Source organism: Hetaerina americana, unplaced genomic scaffold (assembly GCF_022747635.1).
Source record: "Hetaerina americana unplaced genomic scaffold, ioHetAmer1.1.p SCAF_7, whole genome shotgun sequence".
NCBI classification, from domain to species: domain Eukaryota; kingdom Metazoa; phylum Arthropoda; class Insecta; order Odonata; family Calopterygidae; genus Hetaerina; species Hetaerina americana.
In genome coordinates, this window is record NW_027287316.1 from 41,356,953 (window position 1) to 41,378,575 (window position 21,623).

Consider the following 21,623-nt stretch of genomic DNA (forward strand, 5'->3'; position numbering starts at 1 on the left):
TTATAAAAGTCAACAGAAAAATAATTTAAGCAAATCAATGCGAAAGTTACTTGTATGCTAACTTTTTTTTAGTTTTACATGATAACATTGAACGCGTTACTACTCTAATGTGAGTATAGGGTATACTAAACCGATTAAGTGAATTGAGAGGTGTGAATACTCTAAGAGAGGGATTGAGCGACCGGATTTTCCGGCTAAGTTCATTTCCTTCATTATTATTTCAAACAGACATTTTTAAGTTAAAAGAAATTTCGATGAAACATTACCGTATTTGTCAACGCGAAGTGGTTGAATGATAATATTCATCATGAGTATATCGAATTATACATCAGTGCATCACAGTAGTAATGCTTATTTTTATAAAAACTTTCAGTTTTTTTATTATGACCTCTTTTAGTTAAGAGTTAGTTGCTTAGCTTTTAATGCGGTAATACTGCTTGTGCAATACTGCCAAATACAATTAACACTACTTGATGTCATACGGGACGTAATTTTTTCACAAAATTATTTTTAAAATGTTTCCCAAAATAATGTCTCAAAAAATTACTCCCGGGTCTTATATGTGAACGTGAGACCTTCCGAAGGTTTACAGGTTTTATATATTATCATCCATTTTTTTCCCTTATATATTCCCTCATGGTGGGTTCGGTTTAAATTTGGGTTCTGAATTCTAAATAGTTCTAAAATTATGCTCGTAGTAAAAGGAGGTTTTCTAAGGGGGTGGTTATTCTAAAGATGAATAGTTTTGGTAGTGGTTTGAGCCATGGAATTTGGTTGGTGTGGGAGAGACGGTGGTCACCCTTAGGTCAAATTTTGTGTGCTTACGGTTGTGCGTGGTGTGATGTGAAGATGGTGTTCACGAGATGAAAGTGAAAGTTTTTCCTAAGAAACTTGAGTTTTCATTTCTTGGACCAACCCCGACGTTGCGGCCTCTTGTCTATGTTATAACAAGGAAATTAAAAGTCTCTCCGGACCCCTCCGGTGGATCCAGCTTCCTTGGACTCAACCGGATGTCCCCCTCACACCCCCCGCCTTCGTATCTGCGATGAGATGCCCCAGACTTCCCACGCGCTCCCGACAATTCCGCCTGAAATTTCCGACTAAGAGTTTTCTAAGTTTCTTTCGTTCTAATCTACCCCCCCCCTCCCCACACGCAGGAGTGACTATCTCCCGAAAGGGAAACTGAGGGAACCGACCCCTATTCCCGCGATCCAGAATTTTCGAGTACTAATGAGCGACCTATATATGAGAGGCTCAAAGGTCAAGGGTAGAAGAGGCGTCTCGGAGCCTTCGTATGCGTTGACGTCATCCGATTATTGTCGCCCCTCCACTTTCCCTTCTCCCCCACCTCGCCCGTGGCAAGTGGGGGACTACTAGGTCCGGGGTTTTTCTTTTCTTTGGTAAGCAACCGTCCCGGCTGTGTCCGTCGTGGAGTTCGGTATTTTTCTATCCGCTGGTGGCGGATGAAAACAACTCGTTAGTATTAAAGGAGTAGGAAACATTAAATGGAATCTTAGAAGAAAGCTTACTTTAAATTATGTCCACACTTAGTAGTAGCAATAGTAGTTGTAATAGGGAGGTGGCTTACAGCTGAGGTCATTTTTGCCATTAGGGTCGGTGTGTAATTTGTCAGGGGTAGGATTTCGAGGGTAGAGTGGAGAGTAGGTGTTACTAGAGTAGAAATGAACCAACTTTAATTATGGAAGACGACGACGGGTCCACAGTTTTATTTATTTCATCCATTTATTTATTTAACGACTTTTATTCTTTTAGTCTGAAAGGTTTTTGGGATAAGGACAAGGAAAAGGGTCGAAGTAAGTGTGAAATAGCGATGAATGTTCGAATCAACCAGTGTTTTCGCCCGAATTAAGGATGAGGTATTATGCAAATTATCATAAAAAATAATGCTTATTCCAAAATTACGGTTTGTGAAACCCAACCAGCAAATTAAATCGACATATTTCAATGACTAACACAAGTCCTACCAATGCATACAGTTCAAGTCTCTCATAGGGAAGTGGAAAGATGAAATTTTCGCTCGACGTTAGAGATTTTGAGATTTTACGTGTCAAAAGAATAAAGACTCAGCCAAACTGAATTATCTCAAGCTTAAATGGGACAAGAATGGATTGGACGAAAAGGGACTCGGATATGAACCTCCCCTCTTTCCACGAAAAGAGATGTTTTAAATGGAAGGGATTTTCGGATAATAATAAAATATATCTCTTTTTGTATCCTTTCAAATGCGGAATTTCATTTGTCCGAGAGAAGTTTGAAGGATATAGCTTCTTTTCAATTGCCATTTTTCTGGGTTAAATACCTGAGTATTCGCAGTTAGCAGTCCTCGAAACTATCCTATTGTATGCCAGTCTGTTCATTACCTCGTATTTCCTACGAATGACATTTTCCGTAATTAATTCTAGGTCTTCCCTTGTAATTCTTCCCCAAAATTCTTCCATCAATTATGCCTTTCTGTATATTATCGCCTCTTATCCAATCAGACACAACATACCATCAACAACATTCACTCCGTAGCCACTAGTAAGATACATTTATGTGCCGACGATGCAGTGATTTACCGTGATATCGGTAATCCTGAGGATAAAACAACTTTATCAGATGACCTTAATGCTATACGGCGTTGGTTTGACACTTGGTAATTATGGTTAAACTTAAAAAAATGCCTAGTAATACATTTTTGGAAAAAGAGCAATTCCCTCCTGAATGCCTACTGAATAGGGAACACCGAAATGGAATGTATTGACTTGATTAAATGCCTAGGCGTTACCCTCACTCACGACCTCTCCGGATGAAACACATAATAAAAATACTTAATATTCATTTTGAAAAATGGTACAGCCATATTAAATATCTTCAATATAAATATTACTTAATATATAAACATCAGTTCTTAAATGTGATGAAGATTGTCACAGAAGATTTCATCAAATGAGTAAAGTGGGTGAGCATGTAACCAGCTACATACCCTATTCCTGAAACTCTGGATACAGTTCAATTTCAGCTGAGTAGGATAGTTACAGAGTCGTCTGTTCATATTATCAAATGTGTTGTAAATTGATATTGATCTAAAATAAGTCGTATTTGGATTCGCTTTACCCCTTGTGGTGTAGTTATGGATGTGAGGTCTTAATTGCCAAGTTTCTAGATTAACTTTCACATGAATCAGGGCCTTAAAGATAGACAAACTAAATACAGTCATGATTCCATACCTAAAAAGAAAAGGTTTGCATGAATCACGTGGTGGTATATTAGCAAGAGAGCGAATAGCTCTCTTTTGCAGTTGCAAAATTTGTTTAGCATGTGGGGATTGACCTCATAACTCAACACCATCTCCACCTTCCTTCTATTGTTCTTGATATAGCCTATTATTAAGAAACTAAGTAAAATTTCACAGTTCACTTTTAAGTGAGACACGTGTTTACACGTTTCAACGTCGACATCAAGGCCAGTCATCAAGTCATCACTTGATGGAGTTGAAACGTCGAAACAAGTGTGGTGACAAACTGTGATCTTTTTCACATATCCGCTTCATCTTTCCGCATTAAGATGGAAATTTAAAAACTAAAGGGTTTTACTTTTTCAATTAACGTAGTGAGCTCCTATCTAGTTGCATTTGAAAATTATCTTCCTTTCATCAAAAACAGATAATTACTTTTATTCTTGTTTATATCTTCGCACGAAATATGATCATCTCAAATCGTAATCCAGCGCTAATTGTGCTTTAACCCTCAAGATACCTTGTCCATACATTATCGGCGTTAATTATAAGCTCCTGTATCATTTTAATTCGAAGCAGTAAGTTCATCCTTTACAGGAGGTGCAATTTCGAAGAATTCGAAAAAATTAGGGTAAGACCATAGGGTACATTTTGGTTTACCAGAGTTATTTTATCATAGTCCCAGCTATATGTCGTTTATGCATGCGAAATTTAATGACAATTTGTTTTACGCACGCAATTACCCATTATTTTCTTTTATTCGTCTTTACGGACATATCTCGGTGGTCACATGAACACACACACGCGATCGTAATTTTACGCACTCTTGCCTCACCCCCTTTCATTGGCTCTCGGCTGGGATACACTCGGGATTTTGATCAAAATTTACGGGAGCCGAGTTTTTATTTTATCGTGGCTTGAAAGTTCCGAGTGAGTTAGTTCTCCAAGGACGAATTAAAATTTCCCTCAAGCCAACTCAATTTTCGTGGAGGCTTAATTTGAATACAGAGCTGTGGACGGACGTTAATGGCTCCCGGGGACAGATGTCCAAATCCTTTTGTCTCAAAATAAACCTTTTGGACACCGTGAGGATTCTCATTTCTTCCGCAGCATGGTCTTACGAGTGAGAGTACTCTTTTATTTCCGCGGACGAATACATCGTCCCCGCTCACACGATTCCCGGCTATTTTTGCCAGAATGAACAAAAACTGGTCAACAGTTATTTCGAATCTCCGTGGTCACGGTTTCATTTCGAGTCTTAAATAATATCTCTCGCGATTTAGACTAAATTTAGGGTTGTTAAATGGAGAGGAGGTATAGCATTAATAAATATTAATGGCAATGTAGTAATTGAATTACGTAGCAAAGTTACTTTTTGGTGGGTAGAGAATTGTTGAGTTGACATGTGACACTGAGGGGAATCATGCTTCTCCCAGGTGCTCAACCCTCTGATTGATCTGCGGTAATCTTCCATTCGTATAGTTTTCCTCCTCTTTTTTTCAATTCAGCGTAATTGGTACAGTTATAGTCTTCCATTATCTGTTGTGTATACCCAAGGCGGGGCCTTTCTAAACATCTCTTTCTCTTTGTCATTCCCTTCAAAATTGTCCCAATCAATTGCCTGAAGCTATCGTGGCGTTAAGTTTGTTTATTTAGTCCTGTCTCCCTCTTTCGTATTCTTCTCCAGATGTCATTACTTCCTCTACTGTCTTAGAAAATTGTTAATTTGTTGTTATATCTTATGATCTGATCTTGAGAATCTGATTTAAACATTGCTGTTCAAAGAACGCGAAGCCTTACAGTATTTCTTCCTCCGTCCATATCGTCTAAATGTAATTCTCCCAAAGCTTGGAAATTTTTTAGGTGCTATATTTTACGAGTACGAATAAGACCTGGATAAAATAAATATACAATAGGCTGCGGTTTGGAAGGATTCGTATACTCTTTTCTACCCTCTCATGATATATGGTCACCGACAAAACCAATTTATTCCTCCTTCTTAAACAATAATCTGTAGGCCTAATCTTAATCCAAAATACCCATTATGGACACGTCACACCCACCCGAATTAGCACAACAAAGGAGGTTGTCCTAACACCCCCTGCCACGCGTCCCCGAGGCGCTTCGCAGGGTCTTCTTAGATTAGGCTTGGTTGAAAGGAGTCAAAAACCAAAATAGCCCTGCGATGAAGCAACTTCATTAATGAGATTCCGGATGTGAGGGTAAAGAGAAAAATACCGGAAGAGCGAGAGACAGAAAAGGGAGGAGAATGGGGGGGGGAGAAAATGGCTGGAGGGAATGAAAAATAATGAATGGGAATATTCACGAGCAAATAAGCATTTAGCGACTTTGCAAAGCACCAGGAAAAGAGGTGAATTTCGCGGAAGCGTGGACGCCGAGGGAAATTAAGTTGACTCTAGTGAGTGTTTACCGAAATATGCCCCGAATGGAGGCTTCCAGTCAAATGGGGCAGGCGGCGAAATACGCGACACCGACGACTGCGGTGAATTCTGGCGGAACCGAAGGGACTGAGCGGTTTACCGGGGCGGCGTAAAATTTACCCTTCAAAGGAGATGGTAAATAGGGCTTGTAGTAATAGAAGGTTCCCAACTGTCGTTTTGTCCACGGAAATGAAAGATGAACCAATTCTTATGGACTTCCATCAATGAGAGATAATTTAGAAGGACAACTGAGTAAGAAGTGCACGGTTATTTATTGTGCAAAATTGGCGCTGAACTCGTTTGCCGTGGGGATATATGGAAACATTTTAGTAGCTTGATGAAACTTGGTCTGCCTACAGAAGGACACCGCAGGGTGTGCGATTTTGGAGTGTCTATTTTAGATTCATTCATTGAAAGCACTCTACTGCATATTTAAAGGTTAAGTTTGGACGTTGCCTAACGACAACAATCCTCTCCGCAATACGAAAACTTCCTTTTATTTGCGCTTAATTATTTCCTTCTCTTTTTCTTTGCAAATTATTCCTTCCTACATTATGTATAAAATGCCTACCATCTCTCCCTTTCGCTACCCCACTTACCGAACATTTTCCCTTTTATCCCGAGCTAAACAGCCTTTACTTTTTTTCCTGTTTTTTCCGAATTTCCTTCAACAACCTCCTCCCTTCGCTCACGATGTACAAAACTTAAGAATTAACCTATTCTCTGTCCAACTTATTTTCTCTATTATTCGCCTAGTCAAAATCTTTAAATCTTTCAATCTACGATCACATTCTAGCTTCAATATACCAAGTTTCAGTTCTACACAACACAACGCTCCATTATTAAGTTTTTACTATTATTTCCTTCACATTTTTCCTTCTCTGGTTCTGTCATAAGTTCTCATCTTCTTGAAAATGCTTCTCCTTTTTGTGGATACATATGGATAATTTTATCGCCACGCCCTCAGAAATGAACCACTTGTGAGTATTTAGTGTATTATTAAAAACCCGCCATTTCCTTCCGAACACCTACTCCATCAAAAATGCCGAAATGGAATGCGTAGACTCCATCAAATACTTGGGCGTTTCCCTTACTCACGACCTTTCCTGGGTGAAAAATATCTGGGGAATATGTGGACAAGCTAAAAAACTAGGATTTATAAGTAGAGTCTTGGGTAAATGTGTTGAAAAGGTTACCTTTTGCTTGTCAAGCTGCATTTAGAATATGCTGCTATTATATGGGATCCTCATGAAGTTGGATGGATTACCGAATTCAATCGTCCGCAGCGTAGAGGAGCTATATTAATAAAACGTTCTTATGGCAAACTGAGAAGCATATCATAATTATTTATGGATGTGGGCTGGGAATCACCCACGGAGCGAAGGCTAAATTACAGATCGAATCTCTTTCATAAATTGGAAGGTATCTTTATCAATAATGCCGTAAATGTATTATTAGCCCCATCGCACTACGGCGGGAGAGATCATGTAAATTAAACTTATGAGATTAAGTGTAGAACTGATAGATTCAAAATGAAATTTTTCTCACGAACGATATGAGATTAGAATAATGTTATTCGACCGCGCTTGGAGGGAAAAGTATGAGTATTTTGGTCATATGTAGTTTGGTGTGTAATCACCCTGGCGGTGGCTTACAGGGTACTCTATAATAATATGTGTAAATCCAATGATAGTTATCCCTCTTGTTTGTAGATATCTTCCGTTATCTTTACGTGCTACTCCTGAATTTTTGACATACTGACTAGTATAATTACTTTGGAAGATTCAAACATCACAAAGCTCCGTTCTCTGAGTGATTTAATGATAAAACGATTGTTTTTATGATTAATTTTATGATCATCTACATATTCGCGGGAAGTTTCACGCCATCGTTTGAGCATTTGGGACCATTGGCACGTGATGATGTCTTGTCGTGTGTGAATCAAAACTCTACGGCTGATGTGGGTATCTGCGAAACTTCCCAGGGTGGAGAAGGCACCACCATAAAAAAAAGCTGGCTTGTGAATGTCATCGGAGTGGGTCAGTTGATCAGGGAACACGTATCCGTTACGCGCATTCCAGTAATTTCTTGTGGAATCCCATTTCACCAACTCCCTGACCTTCTCACTCCGTTTCGTGATGAGTACGTGGAGTGTTCGGGGACGGTCACTTACTTCATATATTTGACCCAGTCTGCATATCCCGCGTTCATTCAGTAATAGGATACGTAGAGATGTTTATTACGCGACTCAAAACTCCGACATAAGTTGTGTAAGTTACTACATGTTCCACAACGTTCAATGGAAATTAATGTTGTTACAACTACTGGCATAAATAGATAAAATAAGAGAGATATTTAGTGACTCATGACTAATTTTTGACACCCAAAACATAAGTAAACAATGTAGCTAATGGCTGTTGCCGAGACGTCCTGCATTTTTTATTTCAAGCGGAAAAATAAAAAAAATGTCACTTGCTAGTTATGATTTTATTTAAATTATTCATCTATTACACATCAGGCCTGATGATAACTTTGAAGGTTGAAACCCGGGCCGAGTCTAAATTAACTACTGTAAAATTAGAAATTTATAGTAAAATGTAGTTTGCTATAGTTATTCATTTTAAATTTAGTTAATATAATATATTCAAAAGAACATATGATCTGATATTTCTGCATACGTGGATGGCAATCTGTCACCTCCACCTACTCGTCCTTGCTATCTGTGGATGTAGATATTGATTAAATGTTACAGGGACGAAAACTATACAGGATCAGAGCAGTTATGCAATAGTTAATCAAATTTTTTCCGGAAATAATATCAATAGAAATTTTAAAAATATTTTCTCACCTAAGAGAACGACTCTTAAAGTTTTTTTAACTTGGTAATTTATGTATAAATTCACAAGCAATAGTTTGGCTTTACAATAGGGAAATAAAGTAAAAATAAGCATTTTATATTAATAGATAATTTACGATTTATTTCTTATCACGTACTCATAAGAGAAGGTAGGATTGCCTTGGAGGAATATAGAGATGTTTTACGAGACAAGTACTCGTGCAGAGACATCCGTAGTCCTGAGGATAAATCAATTTCAGCGGATGCCCTTAACGCAATACAACGTTGGTGCGACCCTTGGTTGGTTAGAATTAAAATAAAAATATGTGTGTAGGATGAATTTTTGGAATAGGAGCAGTACCGTTCCGAACGCGTACTGCATAAGATATACCAAAATAGAAAGTTTACACTCGATTTAATACTCGGGCGTTACCTTTACTCACGACCTGTGCTGGGTGATACAGAGTTAGAAGGATTGTGTTAGGCAAAGAATCTTTAACAAGAAGGAGAGTGTTGATGACAGTGAAGTTGACTAAGGATGATAAGAAAGTATAAGTGAAAACTCTGTTACGAAACGTAGTTCCTTACGGTAAGGAACATGAACTTTAAAGCTAGGCGAGAGGCTTTTGAGATGTGAGAGTGAAGAAGGGTGGAAAAGATAAAATGGCCGGAAAGGAAAACAAAATAAGTAATAGTTATGTTGGGAAAGGAAAGAGGGAAGTTGGAAGAAATCCAAATGGAGCAGGAAAGATAATTGTAGATAATTTTGATTCTTGATGGAATGTTAAGGGATGCGATAGATGGAAAGATGTGGGCTAACGAGGTAGAGGGAGCATGTTAGGTGAAATGGAAGGAGGTAGGAGATACGCGGAATTTAAGGGTTTATGAGAATTGTATTGCTGTTTTTCAGGTTGTCTTGTTAGGCGAGGCTGTTTCAGCCATCATAAACCTTGTTTCGATCCAAAACCTACCTTAAACTTACCTTTATTATCGTAAAAATACATACATATACCATAATTTAAAATGTTATCGACCGTTTAACTAATATGATAATGCATTTATACATTATAGTTTACCCAAAAAATTATTATTTCAATATGTTCCTTGGGCTAATATCAAAACATATTTTTTCTTTTTATCCTGATGTCATTTATATCTAGCTGTTCGTATTAGTTAGTATATAATTTTTTTATTATCATATTAGTTATGTGAATACTCATGGTATAATGAATTTTGGGGAAATGAAGGTCGTTTTTACGTGTCAACGATATTTATTTTGGAACATTCACTCTCTTTAATTCTATCCACTTTTTCATTTTTATCATTTGTGTCCTCACCCATTATATGGTTTTTTTTTATCTGTAGGTCTACTGGTTAGCGGAGGTGATTGGACCAATGACTAACCCCTGATACACCTCTAAGCTTCACCTAATACGACACGAAATACTCCATGTTATAGCACATTACTTTTCTGCATCACATATTTTCCAACTCCATCTATTACATCCAAAATTCTTTTCCTTTGCGGCACTCGCCCAACAAACTCCCCCTCTTTTACAGCCTTAAGTATCCAATTGGCACTCAATATGCCCTGCGCATGCAATTTCCTGCCTTCTTTCAATTTTCTCCAACAACCTTCTGTCTTACCTGAATACGCCTAACCCCTAAGTAATACGAAACAAAATATCCCAAATTCCTATACCACATATTACAGCAGCTCATTCTTAAGCTTTGCGTGCTTTTTCTTAGTTCGATCAAAATTGCCTATCATTGTCCTTTCCTTTATTATCGTCTTCGGCATTCAACTGCCTCTCAGTATCTCTGACATTCTTCACTTGCTCTGCCTTCTTCAAATTTCTCCAAAGAAGTTTATGTCTTGCAGCACCATGCCTAGAACTTCATCGTTCGTTTCCTTTCCGTCTTATTAAAAAATGAAATAATTTTTTTTTCATTCTTCTCCACGCTCACTTCACACAATCTTCCAATCTACATCTATCCTCTTACCTCAAAGGTCATGTTTCTGAGCCGACAAAAAACTATGATCCTTATAAAATTCGCATATATAACGGTGGAACCTCAAAGTTTTCAGTGACCCTGCATATGACCTCACTCTTTGAGACGCTTTGTAATTAAATTGCTACTACTTGAAGTGACTCGATTTTTCGGGAGTTTCATTTATTTCAGTTTTAACGAAAAACATCTGGTTTTTCGCCAACACAAGAAATAATTTAAAGCACTACGTCTGTTGTGTGTTTCAATCATGGACACGCATTTGGTTGTCTTTGACAGTAATAACTACTGTCAATTAATACTACTGTATCAATTAATTTCTCGCTGTATCCTTTGTTTATTGCGATATTCTTGATAGTTTTCAATTATTTTCGGTTGTGTACTTGTGGCATCGAAATGTTTACTGTCCCGAAGCGATCTCTCTCGAGGAAATCTCCAAGTGTTTCCTTCTCTGCGTAAATTCTGTTCCGGAGGTGATGGATCGATCGGGGGTGGGTTTCCACGCGAGTGCCGACCGCCGGGAGACGTCTGCCGATCGTTGGGAAAGCAGCTCGGCCACTCCCGAGATGTCGACACCACGAGGCGTCCGAACCACTCCCGATTGGCGTTCTTCTCCCCTTCGTCTCCGCGATGACGCGATAGACAGTTGGTTGGGGGGAGGGTGAAGTTCAGTGTGGGTCGGAATTAATCGAAGCCGTTTCCAGTGGCCTGCCAACACCGTCCATTGACCTCCCTGACCCTCCCTCCTCAACTGCTGGGGCTAGGATCGAGTCTGATCATGGCATCTCCATCTTCCTATCTCTCTCTCTCTCTCCCATTCCCCGATATCCTTTCCGTCTTCCTCGTTTTCTTTTATATCGGTCTCCTTCTCCTCTCCCCTATCCCCTCTTTATTGCCTCTCGAGGAGGCCGCGCCGGAATTAATTTTCCGAAAGATCCGATGATTCCAGAATCGCTCCCTAGTTCCTTGTCGAAATAAAAAGGAACAGGAGGTTGGTTGTTCGTTCAGATGGGTCACAACTGGGCGCCAAAGCTAGAAGTTGGGGTGGGGGGATTGAAGAGAGAGAGAGAGGGTCATTCCAATTGGTCGTCAAACGCGCTCACTCCCGAAAGCGTTCGTCCAATTTGACGTAGAAGAAATGGACGTGGTTGAGTCCGGTGTGGTTGATGGTGGGCGTGAAATCAGTTTTTTTTCACGGGTATCGTCAACACTAAAGTCTATCACCGTCTCCCAGTAGCCTGTCTTACCCAAAAAAATGGAAAAACTTCCAAATTTCGTTTTTTGTATATTTTGGGGATTCCCAGTTCGAGATCCTACCTAGGGTCCGTCTTCAAATTACGTTAGGTCATTTTCGGCTACTTTTACTACTCCCACCCCCTTGGTAAAGATCCTTACTATATGAATTTCTCTGTCCCCTTCATATTTCGTTACTATCGGTGATAGCATCATTAGTAAATAAACATCTTTTTCCTCAAAAAAAGGAAAGAGCTCATTTGATTGGATGTCCCCACGAATGGCATGCATTTTTCTTAGCGATTTAAGAATTCATGCAGTGTAGTGAAATAAACATTTCGATGCCTAAATACTACTGGAGCAACAATTACATCGGTGGCAATTGCCAAAACATACTCGTATTCTCTGATGATTGAAAGAAATTTTAATTCTTTCCGCGCTGAAAATAAGCATACGCACAGGCTGTTTGGAAATTGGAGACCTCAGTGAAGAACTCCTCTCAGAGGTATCCACGATTAGTCAAATTTTCTCGGTGTCTGCGTCTCTTAAGTCTTCTATTTTGTCCGAATCCGCACGGTCAAACTTTACTTAAGTTTAATTAATTAGTTAATTGAAATTGTTAAAATTTGTTTTAAGTATTTGCATAATTATTATTTATACATTTTGATAGTTTAATTTGAATGCCAAGCTATAGTAAAGCTTCTCCGTGAAACATATCGGTAAAGTTTTCAAGTAATAGACTACTAGGCTAAACCACCCCAGCTACGAGTTTACGTGGTAAAAGAATAGAAAAACTTAATTTTTACGAGTAAAACTAGGATACGTTTTGGAAACTTATGCATCATAAACAGGATTTTAAAAAAATATGCGAATGAGATGGAAGAAATTCATGAATACTTAATTCTAACTTCTAATGTACTCATTTATTACGTTGCGCGTGGTCCTTCTAACATTTGAGCTGTTCCTAACCGCCCATTCTGTTCTCTTGAATGAACTCTGGGAAGAATGAGCAGAAAAATATGGCATCGTCTGCAGCAAATGTTTGCCGATTTATTTGGGACTTCGTCTCCTTTCGTAATTCCAGCCAGTCTTTTCATGGATTTTTGCTTTCCATCATCATTTTGCAGTTGGAAAAGCTAGTGATTTTATTTTTCTGTGGAATAGAAAGAGAAACAGGGTTCGTATACCCCACCCACCCCCCCGCTGTTTATTTTCCCACCCCGGCCGTTGGCGGAGTCGTTTACGGCGAGGGTTGGGTCTCACTCCCGACGGATATTAATAAAAGACGATGGTCGATCGATTCCTCCTCAAGTTCATCTTATCCCCACCCTCGGGCGTTATCTCAGCAAGCGGATGGGGAATGATATACGAATTTTTGGAGACACTTTCTTCCATCGGCGGACCATTTGCCGTTACGACCCGGAGAATCCCATCTCGAGCACACGCCAAAGTCTACTTGCTAGGCTGGCTGCGCATCCCAAAACTGACTATGAATCGTTGTTCTTCCGCAAATGAACCGCACAGCATTTCATAGACCAGTGATAACATCAAACATGGCTGGTTCCCATTTGCATGAGGGCCAGGGTTTTAATTTTTTAAGTAAAGTGTCCATGATGTCTATACTTAATTTTAGTCTGTAAATTAGCTGTGCAAAAATTTATTGCATAAATTTAAAATAAACAAAATACTCAAAAATATTGATCGTTTTACGTTGTAGAAGTGATGGATATTGCAAAAATTTTGCATTAAATTGAAAAAAGTTGAGATATCGATTAAGTATCACGAAACTGAAAATTAACCACAAAACGAGTGCATAGTAAGATGAATCAAAGCGCATCAGTAGTGTTCATTGTAAGTTTCAAGACAGTTAAGATTTCAACTAAATGAATAATTCGGGAGATAGCTGCCAGAGCGCGTCATTCTCTCGATTGAAAGATTTTATACCCAAATACATGCCTAAATCCATTTAAATAAAATTATCTAGAAGGATAATCAGGCTTAGATAAATATCCAACAACAGTATGATGACAGTACTATCAAAAAATATATTGATCAGTTTATGTTTTAAAGATTAGATGAAGATTTTGTAACCCACAAGAAAGAGTTTGGAGACTTTAATTTTTCCCATCGTGGGTTATTTCCTAAGATTTATCTTTTTCCAAACTTAAATATCCTCAAAACGTGTATTGGCTCCATAGTTTGTTAAATAAGAACATTATATTTAGTTTCATGACCAAACAACAGTACATTTCTTATTAAAATGCTGTTAAGTATTTTCTCAAGGCAGTATCATTCTTCATGTCCCCTGAAAATCGATTTAAAAAGTCAAAGATCACGAAAAGCTTAAGGAGTGCTTAACTGAGCGTGAAAGAGCATAATAAAATTCCTTTATCTTTGTCCACAAACATTTATGAATATCAAAGCTCCTTTCCTGATTTGTCATTTTTTGAGACAATTTTTGAATCTCGAATGACTAAGGAAAGAAGATGTCACGGTAATGAATGGCGCGCTTAAAAAATAATTCCATTGTTTCAAAAGCCATCCAGATGGTCATTGATATATACGATCATATATATATATATGTATATATATATATATATGATCGTATATATATATATATATATATATATATTTATATTTATGTATATATATATGTATATATGTATATATATGTATATATATACTATATATATATATATACATATATATATATATATATATATATATATATATATATATATATATATATATATATATATGATCAATGGATATTAAATTTTTTTTGCATTAATGGAAAAACTCAGTTTTTTATAATTAAAAAAATGAAAATGATTCGCAGGTGAACATTGGATTTTTTAAAACAATTTAAAAAACCAAGAAAAGTCAAGAAACTAATGGAAATATGTGTTTATCATTTTGACGAAAAAACATATCGAATTAAAAAAATGATTTCCTAATACTTACCTTTAGATGTATTTAGAAAAATGTAAGTGTGCAGGACGTATACCGAGCATTAATGACCTATAACATTTAAAAAAAAGTGGCATATTACAAGTCAGTCAAATATTTGCTTCTTCGATTGCTCTCAAGCAAATAGATTCTCACAAAATTATGGGAAAATCATATTTCAGTGTTTTTTTTAACGGATACCTAATTTGTGAACCCTCTTCACGTCATAGTCAGACTGTTCTTATTCATTAAGTTCATAGAAATGAGAAAATATCTAGAATGCAGAATTCCTGAGAAAATATTAAATGGAACAGACGGGAAAGCCTAAATTGCGTCGATTTAACATTTTTGTGCTGTAAATGATTGTCATAAATGTAAAATAAAAAAATCCAGTAATCCTTAGACATATTCTACCATTTGACAAGACAATTCGCATTTTGGTTAGTGATAAACACAAATGAAGCCGTCTCATAGCTGAAAAAAGTGCACTCGGTAAATTGAATATCAAGAATTTCATCGCGGAAGATGGATTCAGCAAAAAATATTATAAAAATGTAATTTAAAATGCACGCAAAACAACTTTGCTACCATGTGTAAACTTGAATCACCTTGGCATTATCTGACGACGTAATTTGACGGCTGCTTTCTTCTTATCCTCTCCACGCAAACGAGGCACGTTAATGAGGTTCGCGATATTCTCGAAATATCCTGATAAACTGGATCAATATCCTCATTACCACTCTTTGTCAAATATCTGAGGTTGATATTCAAATAGAAATATAGCACGTCCCAAGTATGTGTCCCATCTAAATCTCATAACGCGGGGAAAATATTTTGGTGATATCATGTGATCTCACGGTGTATCTCTTTTCTGTCAATAGGCGCTCTCTGGCGTTCGTCTCTCAAGAAAAGGCGAAATATTCTTATCGCAAACGATCTGGTGTCGCCGGCCAAGTTCTCACGGAGGAAGAAAATACTGTAATGTTTCCTCCATACCACCAAGTGAGCCATCAAAGTCAAGGCGCCATTATGTCTTAAGAAATATGTTGATGATTTCGGCGAATCAATGAATCACTGAAGATACAATATACAATGCATAGAGGTGCATATGTGTGACCTGGAAGATGAAAAGAGGGTAAAATAATGATTAAATTATCACTCCCTAATAGTTAATCGATCATTTTTCCACTCTACGTAAGCTGATTCTGCAGTAATTTAATAAAACTTCCCCGTTTCGTTAATTTGTGGATAACAGTTTCTCTGGCGATGAGATGATAAAATCCCTCAGTATCAGCAATTAACTCGTTCAACCCGGTATCCTCTCCATTACACCCGATTTAAAACTCCTACCCAAAGTGTCCTCTATATCCTCCTATTCGCATATTCATGAGGAAACTCTCATCTGAATTTATTATGCAGATCGGGACTAACGTGAACATTTTAGAAACCCTTGCCGTTCTCCAAATGAAGCTTGCCGATTCGTTTACAGTTAATATAAGAGACCGTTTTTCTTCGTTCCCAGTTCAAATAAGCCATATACCTCGGCATGAAGTCTTAGCGGTATGGAATGCGAAATTCACTTCGGTTTAATATCCTCAGAGGCGAAGTACTAGTCAATTCCTTAGTCTTACTCCAGGATATTTTATGTCTTTGAAAGAGGGTTCAGAAAAGATCAATAAAGAATATGAATTAATATTTAAATTAATTAAAGACTGAAAGTGTTATCATTCGATTTTAACCACGATTCGATGAAGTCCTTGCTATCACGGGTACGGTGTAGACCGCGCTGATTTTTGTACAATTTTGAAGCCTCTTAATTTTGAATATCGTGTTGTTACACCACGCTGTCATTCGTGTGTGTTTATAGTGAAAAATAGATTGGGGATGAGTTAGTATAACTGAAGATTAGAGAGCTTAATAATTCAGTAGTTTTCCCCCATTAAGCCATTGTAATATAGATAATATGAAAGTCGTTTCAGACTGCCCAGAAGCTATCCTATTTTATTGATAATACCCTTAAGAATTGTTCTTAGAAAAGTTTATGAGATGAGGATTTGGAGAAGAATGGTGAAGACAAACGATACGATTATCAGTATGGTAAAGGAAAGAGGGAATGTTGTTATGTGGAGAAACTTTAAGAAGGCAGAAGAAGTTGATGCAGAAGATATAAGGCAATGGGACGTTGAGGGCTGTGATGTAGAGGAGAATCTTGGGTAACCGGGATAGAGGGTGGAAAAGAAAGACGTTTTGGACGGTATAAAAGGAGGTGAAAATAAGTGGAGCTGAAGAATAGTTTTTTTGTGGTATAGTCTGTTTAATCAGGTCTAATGCGGGAATGTGTGTCAGTTTCCTCGGCCCATCAAAAAAATCTACCTTTGCCGTAGAAAATACAATGTAGAATCAATAGACCGACCTAGGATCTTCAAACATTGTCTAATCGACCAACCAAGGTCTACAGGGTTCGTCCGGAAAATAAGTGTACTGAGCTCAGGAAAAAAAATTTATTACACTTTTACATATCTTAAGCTAATATTCCTCAAAATAGGACCCTTGTGAGTCGATACACTTGTTCCAGCGGCGTTCCCATTCCTGGAACGCTCCCGCGAAGGCATCATCGGGAACCTCTCAAAGACACGTCGTCACGGCCTCTTTGACGGCGTCCAAAGTCCCGTATCGCGTTCCTTTCAAACTCCTCTTTATCTTCGGGAACAGAAAGAAGTCCGGTGGTCCCAAGTCCGGGCTGAAGGGCGGGTGCGGCAGCGTTGCCACGCCGTGCTTGGCCAAGAAGTCCGACACGACAAGCGCGGTGTGAGACGGCGCATTGTCGTGATGCAGCCGCCAGATGTTTTTGATCGCTGGCCGGACGCGGGCGACTCGTTTTCGAAGCCTGTCGAGCACTTGGACGTAAAATGCAGCATTTACAGTTTGTCGTTCAGGTAGAAATTCGTAGTGGACGACTCCCCTTTTGTCAAAAAAGACAATGAGCATCGCCTTGATCCGAGATTTGCTCATGCGAGCTTTCTTTTGACGGGGTGATGATGGGATGTGCCACTCCGCACTTTGTCTCTTCGACTCCGGGTCGTACTCAAAGATCCACGTCTCGTCACCCGAAACAACGTTCTCTAAAAAATGTGGATCATTTTTCCAGTGATCCGCAAGTTGTGTCGCGATTTCCAAACGATTGAGTCTTTGATCATCACTGAGCACTTTCGGCACCAACTTTGCACAAATTTTTCGCATCTGTAATTGGTGCCTAATAATCTCGTGCACTATTGTTTTTGGCACATTACACTGCTCTGCTATCATCCGAACACTAAGACGACGATCAGAGTTCAGTACATCGCGAACTTTTCGCACATTTTCGTCGGTGAGTGTCGTTGATGGGCGTCCAGGCCGTGGTTCGTCGTCGACCTCTTCTCTGCCCTCCACGAACATCTTGTGCCACCGAAAGATCATGTTTCTGGACATGGCTGACTCCCCGTAAGCCTGGTTAATCATACCGACAGTTTCGGTAGACGATTTCCCAAGCTTTGCCGCAAATTTGATGGAATAACGCTGCTCCAAAAACTTCGGCATCGCGTTCCGTGACGTGGGTCGAGCGTGGAGGTTCGCGTTAACAGAGCTCCTCACTACACCACAGCTCAGAGCCGACTGCCTTTTTCAGCGTCGCTTGCCAACATACCCCCCTCCAATCGCAGCCCGTCAGAGCGGTGCTGGGCGCGCCTGGAGCGGCGGGAAAAAATCAGTACACTTATTTTCCGGACGATCCCTGTATGTTATAGCCTTCAGTGTAGTTATTCGAAATAACATTGGAACATTGTTTTGTTGATAAAGATAATACTTTCCACGCAATTTATAACACGCCGCATCTCAACGCACGTCGTTTTTTCTAGTTCAACGATTTATAATAAATAAAATATACAAGAAGTAACATATTTTTGTTAATTATGCTCGAATTACATCAAATCATGCCTGAAAATACTCATTTTGTTCATTGATTTATATTATGCATTCAATTTTATAATATTATTATTATGTTATAATTGACTTAAAGCATTGAGACAAGACGTTTTTTATGTATAGCTTGACAACTGTTCACAGTTGTTTTCCGTTTGAATTGACAGAAAACTTGATTTAAATTTTACGAAATTACTCTGGACGCCATTGATCCATAATGCTACAATATATTACCTATTTAAACGATTAGCCATTAGGTTTACTTAATTATTGTTGTCACATTGTTCACTTCCTAAATTTAATTTCCTTCAAAAAGTTTTTATAAATCCTCACTTAAACGAAACGGCTCTTAAATAGTGGGTATTAAATGATGTGAGCACATATTGCTCGCGATTTCCTAAATTAGTCATTATTAATGTAGTAATTTTTCTATGAAAATGCCTTTATTGGTAATTTTTCAAATTTTTAACAGTGAAAATTTTATTGTGAATCACAGACAATTATACTCACTCATTGATTAAATAAGTATTAATTTGTTGTTTCAATATGGATTTAATTTTTCTAATATTTGATTCAGTAATGTGTTATGACAATTTTTTGAATGCGTTAAGTTTGCATACATGTGTTAATAAGTGTGTGTGTATCGTCATCATCAGTATTTCAATCCTATGATTGGCTTACTGCAGCCCTCCATTCTACTCTACAGGGTGCAGCGATTAAATCCGGACTCATTTCAATTTGAATTTCCCGCCATATCTTAGTTTCAGCTGGTCGCGATTAGCGTTCTTGCAAGGTATAGACATCTAGTAAACAGTCATAACCTCAAATTGGCCGAGATGTTCCGTACGTGCCATTGCGGAGTGCAATCAAAGAGCCACTATTATCGAAAGTGTTCGCGCTGGGCTTTATATTTCCAAATAGTTCGATTCTCTTCTGGTACCACAGATCAACTGTTTACGATATTTTGGCTAAGTAATCGTAAAAACTTATAAAAAGATAAGTGGCTAGTTATCCGAGTAAGGATTTATAGTCACCAGACTCAATGTTCTCTGTTCTTCGCATTTATCTCCTTTCGGTATTGCAATCTCTTACACTTTTCTCGAAGTCACCTGGTATCTTTACGCTGTCGTAGCTATCTTTGATTATTCCATAGAGGTTATCATTCGCTTTGACCTCGAGGGGATTGATTATTTCTCCGTTTATTTTGTCAACTCCTGGTGCCTTCTTGTTTCTCAGGTCTGCCACGGCTCTCTCGCATTCGCTTCTTAATTACTGCGGGCCTCGATCGTCTCTGTCTATCATGCTTTCATCTTTAATGAAGCCATCTTGAAGTAGTTTGGGAGATTGATACAGTCCTTTCACCCATTCCTAATTTCGCCATCATCTAATAGTATATTTTAATTAACGATTCATACGCTTTGCGATTCTGTTTTTCTTTCTCCGAATTGCATCTTCACTAGTCTTCACGTAATTGATTTCCTCGCTGCAGCTTTCTATCCATTCCTCCTTTGCCTTCTAGCACTCTCGTATGACCTGGTTTTGCAACTCATTATGGAGGGGGCTAACGTACTGGCTTCCCACCCAGAGGGTCTGGGTTCAAATCCCGGCGGTGTTGAATATTTTTCAGAAGTATCTCGATCCCCACTTGAGGTGCTTTGTGGAGGGCATTTTGAGTGAGCACGCCGACCGTCGGATGGGACGTTAAGCTGCGGACCCCTTGGCGCCTTTCGTTAAGAGTAGGCTAATGCCGACTCCGGTTTTCTCTCCATCCTTTCCTGTCCATCCCTAATGGCGCAAATGACCTCAGCTGTCGGTCGCGTCCCCTAAATACTACTACTACGACTCATTATGGAGGTCTTCTTCCTTTTTATTTCTTGGATTCTTTTATAGTCTTCTTTTGTCTATGAGACCCCTTATTTGAGCTGTTATCCATGGCTTTTGAGATATCTCCACCTTACTCATCTTCCATGTGTATCTTCTTCTCGACTTTTGATCAAAGATGGTATTTGCCTCTACCATGTTTTTCTCGTTGTAGAATTCTATTACTTTCTCTCCCACGGCGTTTCGTTTTCCCAATCCGAAGTATCCAACGCTACTTCCTTCTCGCCCGTCACCGACGACAGCATTCCAATCTCCCATCACTAAGAGGTTTTTCCTTCCCTTTTAATGATCCCAGAACCTTTTCCAGTTGTTCGTTTGCTTCCCCTATTTCCTCATCCGAATGGCTGGACGTCGGCATATACACCTGTACGGTCACTGTATCCGTAGGTTGTGCCTCTATCTTTTTCATCATTATCATTTCATTATATTGCCAGGAAGATATTATTTTTCTTACCCATTTCTTCTTGAGTATGATGCGTACACCCGCATTTTTCTGGTCGTCTCCCGAGTAAGTCACCCTGTAGCCCTCGCTCCAGAAGTCGTTCGCCCCCGCCCACTTAATTCCACTCACTCCCAGGATGTCCATCCCCAGCTTATCCATCTCCATCTTTGAATTTCCTAACTTCCCGCACACTCCTAATGAACTAACGTTCCATATCCCTGTTTTGCATTTAACCACCTTGACTAATGTTCCCCTTCCAGTAGTCTCCACCCGAAGATCCGACTGGGAGACTAGTTTACCTCTGGAATATTTTACCGGGAGGAAAGTCATCATGTCATATTTGAATGCAAGGCTGCATATTCAAGGGAAAATAATATGGTGGTTTCATATATATATATATACACAGTAATCAACCCGAAGGTCGGTTTGGTAGGTGATGGTAGAGTTCACCCAGTACTAAGCCCAACGGCGTGTGAAATTCACACATCAGGGTAGGGGGGGCAGCTCCTTTCCCTGTGCCGGTTATGATTGCCCAGGAAGATCTGGTAAGAAAAATTACATAGCTTGGGTGGAGCTGCAGGTGCCCAGATACTTGCCTGGGAATCGAACCAGGGACCCTTCGATCAGTAGTCCAAC